Source organism: Rhamphochromis longiceps, linkage group LG7 (assembly GCF_057381845.1).
Source record: "Rhamphochromis longiceps isolate RC_006_pf linkage group LG7, R_longiceps_female_GT1.1, whole genome shotgun sequence".
NCBI lineage: Eukaryota > Metazoa > Chordata > Actinopteri > Cichliformes > Cichlidae > Rhamphochromis > Rhamphochromis longiceps.
Genome location: NC_140563.1, coordinates 5,292,503 through 5,307,961, shown reverse-complemented (window position 1 = coordinate 5,307,961; position 15,459 = coordinate 5,292,503). Strand labels below are relative to the sequence as shown.

General features: G+C 40.0%; 1 long non-coding RNA gene across 2 annotated transcripts; it reads right to left on the bottom strand.

Annotated features, from left to right (window-relative positions):
* Nucleotides 1-10,293: 10,293 nt before the first annotated feature.
* On the bottom strand, nt 10,294-13,840 carry LOC146664596 (uncharacterized). Of its 2 annotated transcripts, XR_014912498.1 has the most exons (5): nt 13,822-13,840; nt 13,338-13,401; nt 12,809-12,961; nt 12,358-12,447; nt 10,294-11,783 (listed from the first exon to the last, which is right to left on the bottom strand). It is a non-coding gene; the product is annotated as an uncharacterized LOC146664596 (long non-coding RNA). The 2 variants fall into 2 exon arrangements; XR_014912497.1 differs by lacking the exon at nt 13,822-13,840 and having other exon boundaries at nt 13,338-13,468.
* Nucleotides 13,841-15,459: the final 1,619 nt, after the last annotated feature.

Genomic DNA, 15,459 nt, shown 5'->3' with positions numbered 1-15,459 from the left:
CAATTCTCACAGTAACAGCAAAAAATCTAGGAGCGAGATGTAGCTCCTAGATTTTTTGCTGTTACTGTGAGAATTTAAAGGCCTCAGTTAATATGTTAAATGTTAAATTCTTGACAGTACAATTAGAAAAAGACTGAACAACTTGTTAGCTTGTTTGAAGGGATTACGAATAGAAAGTCTGTTCTCTCCAAATGAACGTGGCAGTGTGGTTTAGTTTTGCAAAGTTATGTCTGAACAAATCACAAGACTTGTGGAATTAGGTCCTATGGAAGGAATGAGGTAGGATACTGTCAAGCATGGCATAGGGGTGATGATTTACGGCTATTGTGCTGCCACAGGACCTGGGCACCTTGAAGCCATTGAGTTGACCATAGACACCAAGATATTCTAGAGACACATGTGATCTGCCTGAGAGCTAAAGCTTGGACCAAATCGATTCAATGATCCTAAGTGCAGCTGGAAACCTACAAGACGATGGCCAAAAAAAAGGAAAGGAATCAAAGTTTTGCACCTGGCTGAGGCATAGTGGTCGGCCCTTAAGAGCTGTTCATAAACGAGTATTTTAAAAACAGTTATTACAAGTTATTGCTGCTGTAGGTACACGGTACTGAATCATGGCATGTACTTAATGTTTCACAGGACTGCATCGTTCCCAGTGAAAACTCTCTTTTTAACATGACTGTATTGTATATCCCACTATGCTGTGAGAAAATTTGCTTGACACATTTGATGTAGGTTACCTAATGAGTTTTCTTTTAGCCCTACAATTTATTAGTTAATTTACTATCTGACAGTGTAAGATTTAGAGAGGCTCCAACCAGACCGGTTTTCACTTGAAACAGTGTGATGTGGATTACAGTCTTTCCTTTTTTGTTATGCTCTCTGTTTTTCTTTCCTCCCTTTTTCCGAGTCTGACTCTAATCGCTCTCATTTATCTAATCTGTTGTTTCAGCTTTCATTTTATTCCCTGTCATCCCACAGGCCTTTAAAGGAACCCAGCTAAAGAAAACAGGTATTGCAGCAGAGCTCCACTGAGGACTCGTATGTGACTGTGGACAACACATTCCACACCTGCAAAATAACCTGAAACGCTTCATCTTCCAGAGCCCTTGAACAACAGTCTTGTCTCATTCAACTCATCCATTTTACTCTCTTCATCCATCCCATTCTCTTTTCTTCCACAGCACAACTCTCTGTTCATGGGTAGTCAGTGCCAGAGCCCCTGCTCATTACAGCTCCACATCTGCACTCAATAACAAGCCACACTCTGCATGAATAACAGCAGTGTTGCAGATATGAGTGAAATGTCAGTGGAAGACTTTATTACTCATGGGCGGAGAACTGCACGAGTGTGTGTGTGTGTCTGGCAGCCTTTCTTCAGGGCCACACTGCTATAGCGCAAAGGCCGGGGGAACCTAGCTTAACCTCTGCCCTAATTCTTCCCCCTGTGTGACCCTGCCCCTTGCCCCTGCCTGAGTCTCCTTTTACCTCCTTTGCTCCCTCACATTCTGGCAGAGATGGATGAGAAGGAGGCCGACAAGAGATCACACGCATTCTGCACCACTCCTCAGTGAAAACAAAGCGTGTGGCATTTAAGGAAGACTGGGGGACCAGAGCTTTAATTTGACAGGCTGACAGCCCACAGCGGCCTCAGACAGAATGAGGGAACAGCTGAGAAACACAGTGCTACCACACACAGAGGGGAAAGATATAGGGGAGGGGGGGGTAAATGACCTGAGATAGAGACATTCCCCTGCATTCCTTCGGTTGTCTGAAAGGGGCTGTAAATATTTGTCAACAGACACACAACATGCATTTACCTTTCCCTGCTGTTTCTGCTGAATGAGCCACATAACAGAGATGCCTGTCTGAGCATCATGACCTGCAGTGGCTGAGGTGGCAGCCTGACTGCCTTTATCGAAGTGTTTGGTTTCCCCAGAACAACCTCCATCTGCTTGTTTGGCCTTGAAGTAAAGAAGTAAAACATGGCCTTTCACTTTTACAACATGAAATTGTGGGAATAATGGGATGGAGGCGGAGAAGGATGTGGAGTAGTGACCCGCCTGTCAGGACGTCTAAACAAAGAGGGAGTGGAGAGTCAATCAGACAGACCTGATAAGCCTGGTCCAGACCTCTGTTAGCCACTGTTTACTCTGCAGACATACCACTGACCTACAGTCACTTCCTTCCAAGTTGGTCTCAGAGATGGAGAAGCATGAAGGAGAGCAGGGATGTAGAAAGAAATGAGGTTGGATAAACTGAAGAAAATTAAAGAAGGAAAAATATCCAATTTGTTGGCTACTACTATGACTTAGAAATTTGCTTTTTGTGATATCAAGGACATAATTAAGACTAAGAATGGCTTTTGATTTACTACATGAAATGAATCTAGAAAAGAAAAATGAAAAAAGAAACAAATTGAGAGGTCAAAACAGGCATCAGCTGTTGTTTTCACTCTCGGGATCTGGAAAGATGACGTAATTTAGAGAGAATGGTTGTGGTTGCCTGTACAGAGAGAGGTTTACTGGCCCCAGGCTGGCTGTCTAGCAGGCACTCGAATCTCTGTGCATACAAGGGGAAAATCTTTAAAAAACTCATGCTTGGCGCACCTCATAAATTAGGATAAATACCTATGAAAACATTCATAATAGAGAGAAATCTGTGAATTTATTTTATGTCACTTTGAGAAAGAACCTGGCAACCTCTTGATTTTATCAGCTTTCCTAATAATTATTTCAGGGGTAGTCCCAGGGGAACGTTCCTTTACTCTGCTCTCCCATGTTTTGGATCACAACACCACCAAGTGAGTCTTCCCATTCTGTTCAAACATTTATCAATATCAAAGTCATCTCACTTAAAAGGTTTTTCCTTATATATATTTTGTTCTGTCATCGTGGGGCTCCTCTCATCTCTGATAACATATTATCTATGGGCTTAAGATGTTGACAGGAAACAAATTCCCAGGGATGACAACAGCTTGGAATGTGCTGCAAGGAGGTTGTCTCCCACACTCCCCCAGAAAACCCACCCCATCCTTTCCCTCTGCACTCCCCCATCCCCATTCCCTCTGAAGGATGTTTTTGTTGGATAATTGATGCAAAGGTGCTATTGATAAGAAAGAAAGAAACATCAAACCACCTCACAGAAAAGAAGGCAGGTTGGGAGGGGGTGTGCAGATGAATCAAATGTCTTGAGAATGCCGCCAAAGGGAGGATTAATCAGTCCCCCCCCCCCCCCCCCCCCCATTTCTGTTCTCACATTTTCTGTTTTCCTTCTCTACAACCCCTCCTCCATCATCCTTCCATGTGTGTGCTGCTGTGTGTATGCACAAATATGTGTGTCTACACGTGGCCCATCAAGACCTCGTAAAATTTCGGGAAATGAGCACAAAGTCCGAAATCCAAATATTTCTCTAGCACAGATCATATTACGTTAGCACAGTTTTGAAATCTTGTGTTTATGACATTAATGGTTACCTCATAGTTAAGATTAATTTAAGATGGGTCAAAAGTTTGTTTAGGAGTTAAGAGACCATTCGTTAAAATTTTCACTGCATACCTTTTGTCTGTTTCTACTCTGAAAGGTCACATCAGAATAGGTTGGAGATATTTTTCATGTGCGGTTTGTGTCCTGATGAAAGAGACGAAGAAAGGGGAAGGTCACTCATTGTAAATAGCCGCATTTTCAGACTGTTCCACCTGGATTTTACGAGGCCCATGGCTGGACAGACTTTGGCCTCTTTTCAGCAGACTGATGTCATGGGTCAAATTCCAGTGAAGAAGTAGGCCAGGGCCCCGTATGATAGCAGATTGCTGACTAATCATAGAGAACAAATCGATGAAGAGACAATGCTCAAACTCAAAGGAGCTTTGTATTGACAGCGGCTCACAGAGTGCTTCAGTGCTACTGGGGCCTCAGCAACGGATGATCCCCTTGATGCTGTTTGAATTAAGCTAAAAGTGGCTTTATCAACAATTATCATCGTTTGTTTGTGTCTTTTATCTGTTACTTGTCTTTCAGAATCATTTGCTGAGTTTAATAGCAGGTAGCAGCAGAGCGTAGCCAGTTTAGATTCTGTTTGTTGTTCTACTACTGAGCCGATCTCTCACTGTGGCCTCTTAGAAAGTGGAGATGCCTTTCCATTGTAAGAGGGGGGGAAAACAACAACAAAAGGAAGGGGGTAGGGTAGCATGTGTGTGTTATGTGCGAGGCAACTGTGTGTTGGAGATGTCTTGTGTAAAGCTGAATTTGCCCAGAGGGGGGGTTTGGGCTCGCCTGTTCTCAGGGCTGGGCATGTTCCTCGAATGCCGACCCTGGAATTCCACACCCCGAGGTTGGGACTTTTATTTGCAATTCCACCTTAAACAATTCCCCAAAACACACACAAACACATGTCCTTGATATTCTGCTGGCCAGGGGAGGGAAATAGCTTTTGCAACCAAGTATTTACTCATATGCTAAGGGTGTTTTTAAAGAATTTGCTGCGAGCAACAAATTCTCTACCAATCATACACATTGATACAGCACTATCAGATAAACCGGCACATGTTCTTTCATGCAAATATTTGCATAAAAGACCCCAGCGGCAAAGGTCACTTTGGAGAGAAAGAATGTTAAGAATGTGGATTTGTTTTGTAATCCATTGACAGCAGACTTCACACTGAGGCTCTCTGTTAACTCTAAAATCAGAAGCAAATGAACATGCTTAGGTAACTTTGGTACAGATTTGCCCACAATTCAATTCAATTCAATTCAATCCAATTCAATTCAATTCAATTCCAACAACAGTCACCTCAGGGTGCTTTATATTAAAGATAAAGATCCTACAATAAGACAGAGAAAACCCGATAAAACAGACAACTCCTTTTAAGCAAGCGTTGGCAACATTGGGATGGAAAAACTCTCTTTTAACAGGAAGACACCTCCGGCTCAGGGACCCAGGCTCAGGGAGGGTCAGCCATCCACCACGACCAGCTGGTGGTTGAGACCGGACAAAAAACACACTGTGGAAGAGAGTCCGAGATTAATAATAACTAATGATTGAATGCAGAGTGATGTATAAACTCAGAGAGTGAAAAAAAGGTAAGTAGAGATGAAGCAATGGATCATGGCAGAGAAATATGCTTGATCTTTCTAGTCTCTGTCAGTACTCTCACTGCAGCATTTTGGATCAACTTTTGAGGGAGTTTTTTGGACAGACCTATAATAATAAATTGCAATAGTCCAGCCAAGAAGTAATAAATGCATAAACTAGTTTTTCAGCATCACACAGAGTGAGGATGTTTCTAATTTTAGAGATATTGCACAAATGCAAAAAAGCAGTCTGACATATTTGTTAAATATATACAAATGTTAAAGAATTAGATTTGAATGGCTTAAGTTGCTGCACCTTGTTACAATTTTATTTGCATTTTTGTTCTTGCAAATGTATGTTTGTATGTTTAATGCCATTCCTGCATGAATGGCATTAAAGACAAACTTCAGCCTGCAATAAGTATTTATCTGTATTGTCATATTAAACATTGGTCCAGAAAAGAAACCGAAATTCAATTTTGTTTTAATTATATTGCCAATACGACTGTAACACGAAACCTAAAGCGTCAAACTTAAACATTTCTCCACAGCACTTAAGACTGGCCTTTCCACCTGCTTAGCAAGACATAATTCATCACTGATTACTTGGTTGCTGCTGCGCTACATTGTGCACTATATTTCTTAAGTGTTAACACCATGAGTCACTGTAAGATGAGTCGCTCTTGTAAATGTCAGCCACTGTCAGATGTACTGCTGTCTGAGTCTGACTTTTAGGGAACTGCTGTTGAAGTGAAACTCCCAGTAATCTGTGCTGTGGGTCATCCAGCTCAGCATGCCCATACGAGGACAGCACAAAGTATATTGGTGCCACTAATGCCAACATAATGGCTTCTGCAGCCAGGTCCAAACATTAACTGATAATTTGGCTTTGAAGCAGTTAAAACAGTATTAGTTGCAGACATACCACTCCGCTACAGTTTGTCTCGGCATAGATTATGGAAAAAAATGTTTTTGTGTATTATATTTCTTGAAAAATCTTTTGTTTATTTGTTTGTCTCTTTATTAAACTACTTAACACTGACTTAGGAATCATTCAAGTGTAAAAACACACCTAATTCAAGAACTGAACCAGTGCTGTATCTAAACCTAACAAAAATAACCAATGTGTACACAAACAAGGCGATTCACAAAGACCTATTAGTCTAAAGCTGTCATATCATAGTTTGGTTTGTTAGTGGAGGACTAAAGAAGAGGTTGCAGGCCTAAAAAATTGTCAAAGGCTAATCAGAAATGGTCTCAGTGGTATGGTGGCTGTCAAGATGCCATTGATAAGGAAGGGAAACAGGGAGAAAAGGTATGTCTGGACTCTGGAGTAGTTTGGTAACAGCTGGGAGGAGGCTCTGTCATGGTTTGGGGCTGCATTTCAACCAGTGGTGGGAATCTTGTCAGAATACTGGAACACAGAAGAGAACCATCAGCTTTTGATTCATCTTGCAGTACATCTTGCCGTTTACTTGAAATTCTTATAAATTTGTTAAAAATACAAAAAATTTCAATGCTACAAGATTATGAACTGTGCCTGGTTTCCTCCGTGATGGTTATAATTCAGGCCAAAGAGTTCAGTTTGGCCTGAATTTAGTTTCTCATGGTCTGAGAGTACGTTTTGGCAAACTCCAGGCAGGCTGTCATGTATGTTTTGCAGAGGAATGGCTTCCGTCTGGACACTCTATCATACAGTCATGACTGGTTTAGTGCTGCAGAAATGGTAAAAATCCTTTTGAAAGGTTTTCCTGTCTCCACAGAGCAATGCTGGAGCTCTGTCAGTGTGACCATTGGGTCACGTCCCTGAGTGAGGCCCTGCTACTCTGACCACTCAGATCGGCCTGGTAGAAGAGTCCTGCTGGTTTGAAACTTTTTTCACATTGTCATTTTGGTGTATTGTATATAGAACGTTGAGGTGAAAGGTGAATTTACTCCATTTTGGAATAAGGCTGTAACGTGACAATATGTGGAACAAGTAAAGCACTGTCAATACTTTTTAAGATGCACTGCATATACAGAGATTTAAGGAAGATATTTAGAATAAGAAGATAAATTAACCATGCATGTCTATGCCATACATGAGTGAAACGAAAAAGCATCACAGGCCTGGCAAGTTCTGAAATGTTGACAGACAAACCTCAAAAGCTGAGCTGGGAACATTTTCCATACCCCCTATTGTTTCCCAAGAATTTGTGTTTAAGCAAACAAACTCTGACAGAAAGACATAGGCTACACACAAATACACACACATGCTGTAGCCTAATGAACAATGCAGTACAGCAAGCATTACGCATACCTCATTCATTTCCTTGTACTGTTTTCACTTGTTACACACGTACAGCTGAAGACACAGCACACCCTCACAGACACACATGCACGTGTGCATCCTCTCAGACACTATCTATCAAACACACATCACACACAGTCTCACAATCACACAGACGCGCTCAAAGTTATGCTCAGTCCCATTTTTTTTTGTTTGTGACACTGCGTTAGCGGGAAGCCCGGCTGTGATCTAACCCCACCATGTTTTTCTCCCCTGTTGTGCCTGGCACCTGTTGTGCGCTTGACATGCACACACTCACACACAGACCACTCACACGAGTCCCATACGCTTCTTCTGTCGTGTGCTATTAATAAATGGAAGAAATCTAAATTCTTCCCATTCCTGTCCAAAGACAAATGCTAGAAATATTGAACATGTCCTTCGTAATTTCTGTCAAGTTCTTGGGTTATATTTTTCCGTACTTTGGCATAAAATTTGTACTACCAAAAAAACCTTTTACTGTATCTTTTATTTCTTATTTATAAATAGAATGGGTAGGAAAAGGCTTAAATAAGCAGGCAAACAAGGAACATCACAAAAAATGACCTCCAGGTGTTATTTTTCATGATATCAGCCTCAGAGCTCGACTTTATTCACAAGTTGTTAGACACAGTATGTGTTTAAACAAAAGTGTTATTGCTTTAATCTCTGTTTTTCTGCGCTTGTTGTCTTTTATCTCTGCCACACACATAAAAAAAAAAGCAAACTGATGCAACATGGCAACCAAGTTAAGCCCTCAAACATATCATCCCTTATTAACAGACTGCTGGAAAGCCCTGGGCCCCCTGGACCGTCCCCTTGGGGTACACAGATGAGCAGGTGATACTGCTGGAATGTGGTTCAGCACAGGTGGAGAGGAGCTTTGAACGGGAAAAGGAATCGTAGCCTGTCCCCTGCACTGCAAAGCTTCCCTGAAAAACGTCTGTTGGCAAAACTCCGACAACAGCTCTGTATCCTGCGTTATGTTTTGCTTGGCCGCTGTGATTATTTTCATAGGAAGAACATCTTTATTGATAAAACTTTGTCTGTTGTCCAGGGCTGTTTTGCTCACTTTCTTGTTTGGTTTGCCAGTCTGTGGGGAGAACTCTGTCTCCCTTCTGACTTGTAAGGGATACATAATAGTAAGAGTGATATTTTTGTTTTCCATGAAAATAATGCTTGTTTTCAAAGAGACATTTACTAGAAAGAAAGAAAAAAAAAGAAAAGCATGAAATACCACAGGATGTTTACAGAGCTGGTTCTGTAATCATGACTTGGGACACATTTTGAAGATATTCATTTGCTCCTGGTTTTTTTTTTTTTTTTTTTTGCTTTTGTTTTTGTTTTTTTGCTCTTTTTAATTAGATGAAGTAGACATTTCTGCCGGAACTCAAGACTACTGAAAAGTTGAAAAGTGTTACTGTGTATTTTAGTATTGTGTCGTTTTATCAGCTTAAGTAAAGATTAAGTAAAAAAGCAGAATCAAGAAATCTAATTTTCAGAAATAATCTACTCTCCCTCCAACCCCTCTGCTCCACTCTCACTCTCTGACTTTCAATGCAATCATAGAGCAGCTGTCTGAGCAGTTATGTGTGTTAATTGAGTCCAGAGTTGGACTACAGGTACAATTTGTCATACACAGATATTTAGAGTTAGCTCTCAGCACCTGAAAACTATGCAGCCTTCATTGGTTATTGAAGTACACAGGTGGTCAACCTATAGGGCTAACACACTGCTGGGAGAGAAAGTTGCCTGAAACAATTAGTATAATCTTTCATTTTAATGGAGGTCAAATAAAGACGTAGTTATTTGCAGTGATGACCTGGCAGTAAATACTGCCAGGCAGCAGTTGATTCACCAAGCACACATGGGACAAACAGAAGGCTTGTAAGCAGCAGTTTGTCTGGAGAAACATCTCACTGTTCAACCTAGCTTCAGACAGCAAGCTAACTCTCGCTTTAATGATAATAATAAGGCTAACTTGGTATAGCCTCTCTCCCTCTGAGCCCACAATTACTAGCCTGACACACTGTGTACGCACAGTCTGTCTGGGGTGCAAGCCACTGGATAATTCTTGGTTGCCTGTCGCAGCCACTTCTCACAAACACACTTAACATACAAATACCAGCAAAAAATACATGGTTATAAACACACACTAAACATGAACGCACATGCACAGACATGCATTTAGGATCATGCACATATCACAATATGAAATTAGCCAACATGTAGAGGGAGACAAATGTGGATTTGCAGCTAATTTTCCTGCCCAAAACGTCTAGTTAAGGTGAAACCACTGCTGTAAGGTACGTCATTTCTTAGGATCTTTCAATAACCCAGAGGGGAGTAAGTGTTCAGTGAGAAGAGGAAATTACCAAAAAAACTTTTGAGTTAATTCAATTCAGTTCAATTCAATTTTATTTATATAGCGCCAAATCACAACAAAAGTCGCCTCAAGGCGCTTCATAGATACAGAGAAAAACCCAACAATCATATGAATGACTGAATGTAGTGTGAAGCGCTTTGGGGTCCTTAGGGACTAGAAAAGCGCTATACAAATGCAGGCCATTTACCATTTACCATATGACCCCCTATGAGCAAGCACTTTGGCGACAGTGGGAAGGAAAAACTCCCTTTTAACAGGAAGAAACCTCCGGCAGAACCAGGCTCAGGGAGGGGCGGCCATCTGCTGCGACCGGTTGGGGTGAGAGAAGGAAGACAGGATAAAGACATGCTGTGGAAGAGAGACAGAGATTAACAACAGATATGATTCAATGCAGAGAGGTCTGTTAATACATAGTGAGTGAGAAAGGTGACTGGAAAGGAAAAACTCAATGCATCATGGGAATCCCCCAGCAGCCTACACTGAAAAAAATATGTTGTTGGATTTACTTAATTCAATGGTGGACATTTGTTGCACACAGATGTTTTGCTTTGGCAGCAACTTAAACAATTGAGTTAAATTAACACAATTTATTCATGTTCAATAAACCTGTGCAATTTGTGTTGATAAAATGTGACTTAAACATGTTTTGATGAAGTAATTTGAGCTCTTGAAATATTTTAATCCTTCACAATTTTCTCACTTTATCCCAACACCATTCAATAACTTTTACCCAATACTACTTGGTCACTTAAATACTACATGTTATCTTCAAATTACATTTTGCTATTATATTCTAGTATCAAATACACAATTTTCAAATGGAGGCCTTATAACAGATTATATTGTCCTCTTCCAAGATGGTTGCTGGCATCCACCAGTAACCTTTCAAAACAAAATGTCTAATTTCACTGCATTGACAGTAGGTAAAGAATTAAACTGACATTACTCCACTACTGAATCTACATAAATCAACAGTTAAATAATGTCAGTTCTTCCGTGTTCTCTGGAATCAATCACAGCAAAGAAATTAGACTCTTTCTTTTGAAAAATGTTGGGAAAGAACAAATCAAAACATTCTATTTAAGGCCTCTGACGTCAAGATTCAGTTAAACAACAATTATAACTAAACAATTTGAGGTAATGTTAGTTTCCATTAACATTAAATTAGGTTACTGAATTGGCAAACACCTTCCTATTAACATTACCCATTTTACCCCAATAACTAAAGAAATTAGCACTTGCAGGTCAAAACCTTTATTCAAGAGATGCAAAAATAACATTGATACAGTGACTGTCAAAAATTACAGCACTGATCATACTGTGACATCTTGGTTCAAAACAGCACACTTAGAAATATTCAACGTTCCTTACTTCAACTGAATGAAACTGAAAATACCATTTCACACGGCCCATATGGGATATTTAGACTGCATAACTGTTCATGCTACATCTCTTCACTAGTAAAAGAAAGAAAAAATACAAAGAGAAATTTAAAAATGCTGCCAAACAGAAAACTTGTACAGAGCAAAAGGAAAAACAAACAACAACAACAACAAAAAAACGGCTCGTCCTCATGGCAGTTGCAGTGTATATAAAAATGAACCCTGCGATCTGTTCCTGGAATTGAGCTTCAAAAATGCAGCAGAACAAGTGTGAGATTTAAATGTCTTCTCACCTAGAGCTGGTCACCTCACATGCATAACAGTGAGCTTTCGTTGCAGGAGCAGTTTTGTCTTAGTTGTGAACTTTTCTTGAGAGCTGAGTTGCTTCCAACTCCATTACCACCCTTTGAATCACCTCAAAAGTGTAGCAGAGTTGTGATGGGTAACTCATATTGAAGGAATAAAAAAGGTCCAAACAGCATGGCTACTGCAAAGGTCACGTTATCCAGATCTTGAAGAACTACTATACCCTCGATGATGATGCCAACATCAGAAAAGTCATTGCCTGGTGCATCCTCTGGAGACAGATGTTCATTGTGGTTTTCTCAATCTGTGCAGTGGCCTCAGTCAAGTCCTGGTTAAACACAAAACATTTTTTTAAGATTCCCTTTTAAACTCATCTCTTTTGAATCTACCAGTTCTAATGTTAGAGTAATTTAAACCAATGCAAGCAACATAGTAAATAGCTATAGCCAAAGAGTGGCCTGCCATGCTGCCATTCATGGTCTAACAGAGTTTCTAAGAGAGGGTGAAAAACATAATTTTACATTAGTTTTTGTTAGAAAGACACCGGCCCATCAGAAATCCAGGTTTTGTCACTCAGAAGATGTTAGAATTTAGACTTTCAGCCCCACAATTTGGTTAGCTGTTGGTCTTTTTTTTTTTTTCAAACAAAAGCTAATGTAAATATTGGTGGGATTTTCCTTTGTTCACTAGAATGACAAATTTAAAGTTTTTTCACACTGATGTGACCCCTAATACAGGGGTGGGGCCTCAAGGGCCGGTGGCCGAGTTCACTACTAGGCCTCATGTGAACTTCAAATTATTAAAGAGGACTACTGGTCCTAACCAGTCCAATGAGGATCAAGTGGATAACTAAATGCATTTTTAAATGTTGCAAAGCCACAATCTACTCATAAAACACTCACCATGAACTCCTGCACCAAGATGTTGCAATTGTCTTTCACACAGATGCGGAGCACTTTGATGAGGGACTCCCTTCGAGCATTAATGTCATCCTAAAGTATTATAACAAAGAAAACAGAGATTTGTGAACTTTTCAGTAGCACAGAAGAAAATGATCCCAGACAAAAACTTAAACCAGTCAACATGCAACACCAGCATCTACAAAGCAATATCAAAAGTTCCTGTTTGACATCAACTTTATGGATATATAGTTTCCAGAACATTTATTTTTTTAAAAAGATCAATTTTTCTCAGTGGGCCAGTAAATGCATGACGAAAATTATGGCATCCTTTCGGTGGAATCAGTACTCACAGGTAATAGTTGACTGTTTCAATGGATGCAGCATAAAAATCTTTTACTGACCTAATGCAATACATATACACTTTGTAGTTAAAGAATTTTAAAGTTCTTACTGTCATTATGGCAGCTACATCCTTTAGCTTTGTGCCCTGTTCCCCCGATCACTTTGCAAACACTTTCAGCAGACTGTCAGAGAGAAACTCAGCTCCGTCAGAAACCTTGACTGTAAAGGCATGGTTGGGATGCACTGGAATGCTGCATTTCATCTGAAATGACATAAAATTATTTTGAAATAACAGCAGGCACTGTGCTTGGTTAATAATCAGTAATGTTTTGTTGAATAAAAACTGTGTTTCCAGATCTTATGGGATTAAAAAAATCCAAAGATGTTTATTTCTGATTTGCAACCCAAGAACCCACAAGTTACAACCTCATTTTAGTTCAAGTGTGCATTAATGTGAGTCCAGTAATCACCTTTCTGACAATACATACAGGTATAAGTTAAACCTATGGCAGATTTTGGATTTCTCAGTTGTATTAATAGGGTGGTCTATTTGAGTATGCATGCACCTAATAATTATAAAAAACCTATTATAATTAAGTTACAGAAACCTTAAGCGAAAATAGAATATACTTTCTTACCATAACACCTTGAACCCACAATCCATCAGCTGACTCCTGGTGAAATGCAGAATAGATGTGGTCTCTCAATGTGCATCAACAAAAACAAAAACAAAAACAAAAGGACAGCAGGTGAGGGCAGGAGGGGTAGGGATGTAAGCTAGCATAATACCGCTGATGATATTAGCTAAAGCTGTTCAATGTCCAAAATCTCACTAACACCACGGTGCAGTAAATACACAATGTAACTGAAGAGTCAGTTGACAAATCTATTCACACAGAAAACCAAATTATGTTATGAGTGCCTCGCAATTAGGTTTAATGTGATATTACGGCTCTTGTGCCAAAGACAAATTCAAATGAAAAAGCGCCAATTCTTTGACAACAGATAAAACAGCAAATAAGCTAACGGCTCTTTTTTAGCATGTTACATGGCGGCACTTTAGACGTTTAACTACATTTGGCTGAAATATGGTAAACATTAATTCAAAAAATCAAGACATACCAAAAAACGTAGAGTTGGCTGCTTGACTTGACTGAGATGGATGCATTTTTTAAACCACGATCCAAAGCCCGCGAGATGAAATCACGCGTGGTTTCACGAGATTTAACGTTGCTATCTTATTGACTTACTTCACCTGAACATGATATGAACAATTTAATACACCCTTTCTGCATATCATGTAGTTTTTACACTATATAGTTACATTTATCTTTAAAACATGAGGCAATTGTGTTAAATACATGCAAGATGCTTACATAAATCCAAGAGATGGCCAGTCCCTTTTTTTCAGTGTATGTCTATTGCAGCATAACTAAGGGAGGATTCAGGGTCACCTGGTCCAGCTCTAACTATATGCTTTAGCAAAAAGGAAAGTTTTAAGCCTAATCTTAAAAGTAGAGATAGTGTCTGTCTCCAGAATCCAAACTGGAAGCTGGTTCCACAGAAGAGGGTCCTGAAAACTGAAGGCTCTCCCTCCCATTTTACTTTTAAATACTCTAGGAACAACAAGTAGGCCTGCAGAGCGAGAGCGAAGTGCTCTAATAGGGTGATATGGTACTACAAGGTCATTAAGATAAGATGGGGCCTGATTATTTAAGACCTTGTATGTGAGGAGCAGGATTTTGAATTCAATTCTGGATTTAACAGGAAGCCAATGAAGGGAAGCCAAAACAGGAGAAATCTGCTCTCTCTTTCTAGTCCCTGTCAGGACTCTTGCTGCAGCATTTTGGATTAGCTGAAGGCTTTTCAGTGAGTTTTTTGGACAGTTTTTTAATGACAGTAGCTTTGTGTTTCTATCACCTACTCTCTGGTATTGTGCTGGTGACACCCTGTTGAGTACACAAGCAGCTGATTTTTGACATATGGTGAAAATCTGCATATCACTGACTTGTCACTTTGCAATGTAAACGTGCAAAACATATCAAAAATGATTTGATTGACTTTTTTGTAAAATTGTGATCATAGTTTTGGCTGGTTGGACTGATTAGAGCTGCAGAAGTGAACAATCTAGAAAGGGCAACAACAAAAAAAATGCTCCCCCATCCAACCTTAAACCCCTCAAACCAGGCAATCAAAGCCATATGCATGCACTTCATATGTACACACAACACAAACTTGAATAAAAGGCCACCAACAACAAGACAGCTCATTTTGTGGTGCCATCTGACTCAGTGTGTGCCTCATTGTTACCTTCACTTGCGGGTGAGTTCATCGTTGGGGGAGTTGCTTTGCAGTGTAGGCTGATGCTCCATCTGAAGAGATGTTCATGTATATTTGCATCTGTATAGCAGCCAATAGAAACAGAATTGGTCTGTTCTCATTATCAGGGCATTCAAATACTGCTGTCATATGCACAATGCCATGATACAACAATACAAGTCTCACTCTTAACTGGTCACATAAGGATGCTTTTCAAAGGCCATTGGGATCCCATTTGTGTGGGGTTAATAGCACAATATTGAAATAAAGTTTGCACTGTAGTTTTTGCCAACTTTTCCAAAAACAGCTGGTTGAATCACCCATGTGGACTCCATCAGTCTTTAAAAACAGGAACATAAGCTGTCTACTTCTGTTATTACTAAGGCACAAAGGTGATATAAGATGGACTAAGATGAGAACTTGCTGTTCTGTGAATGGCTA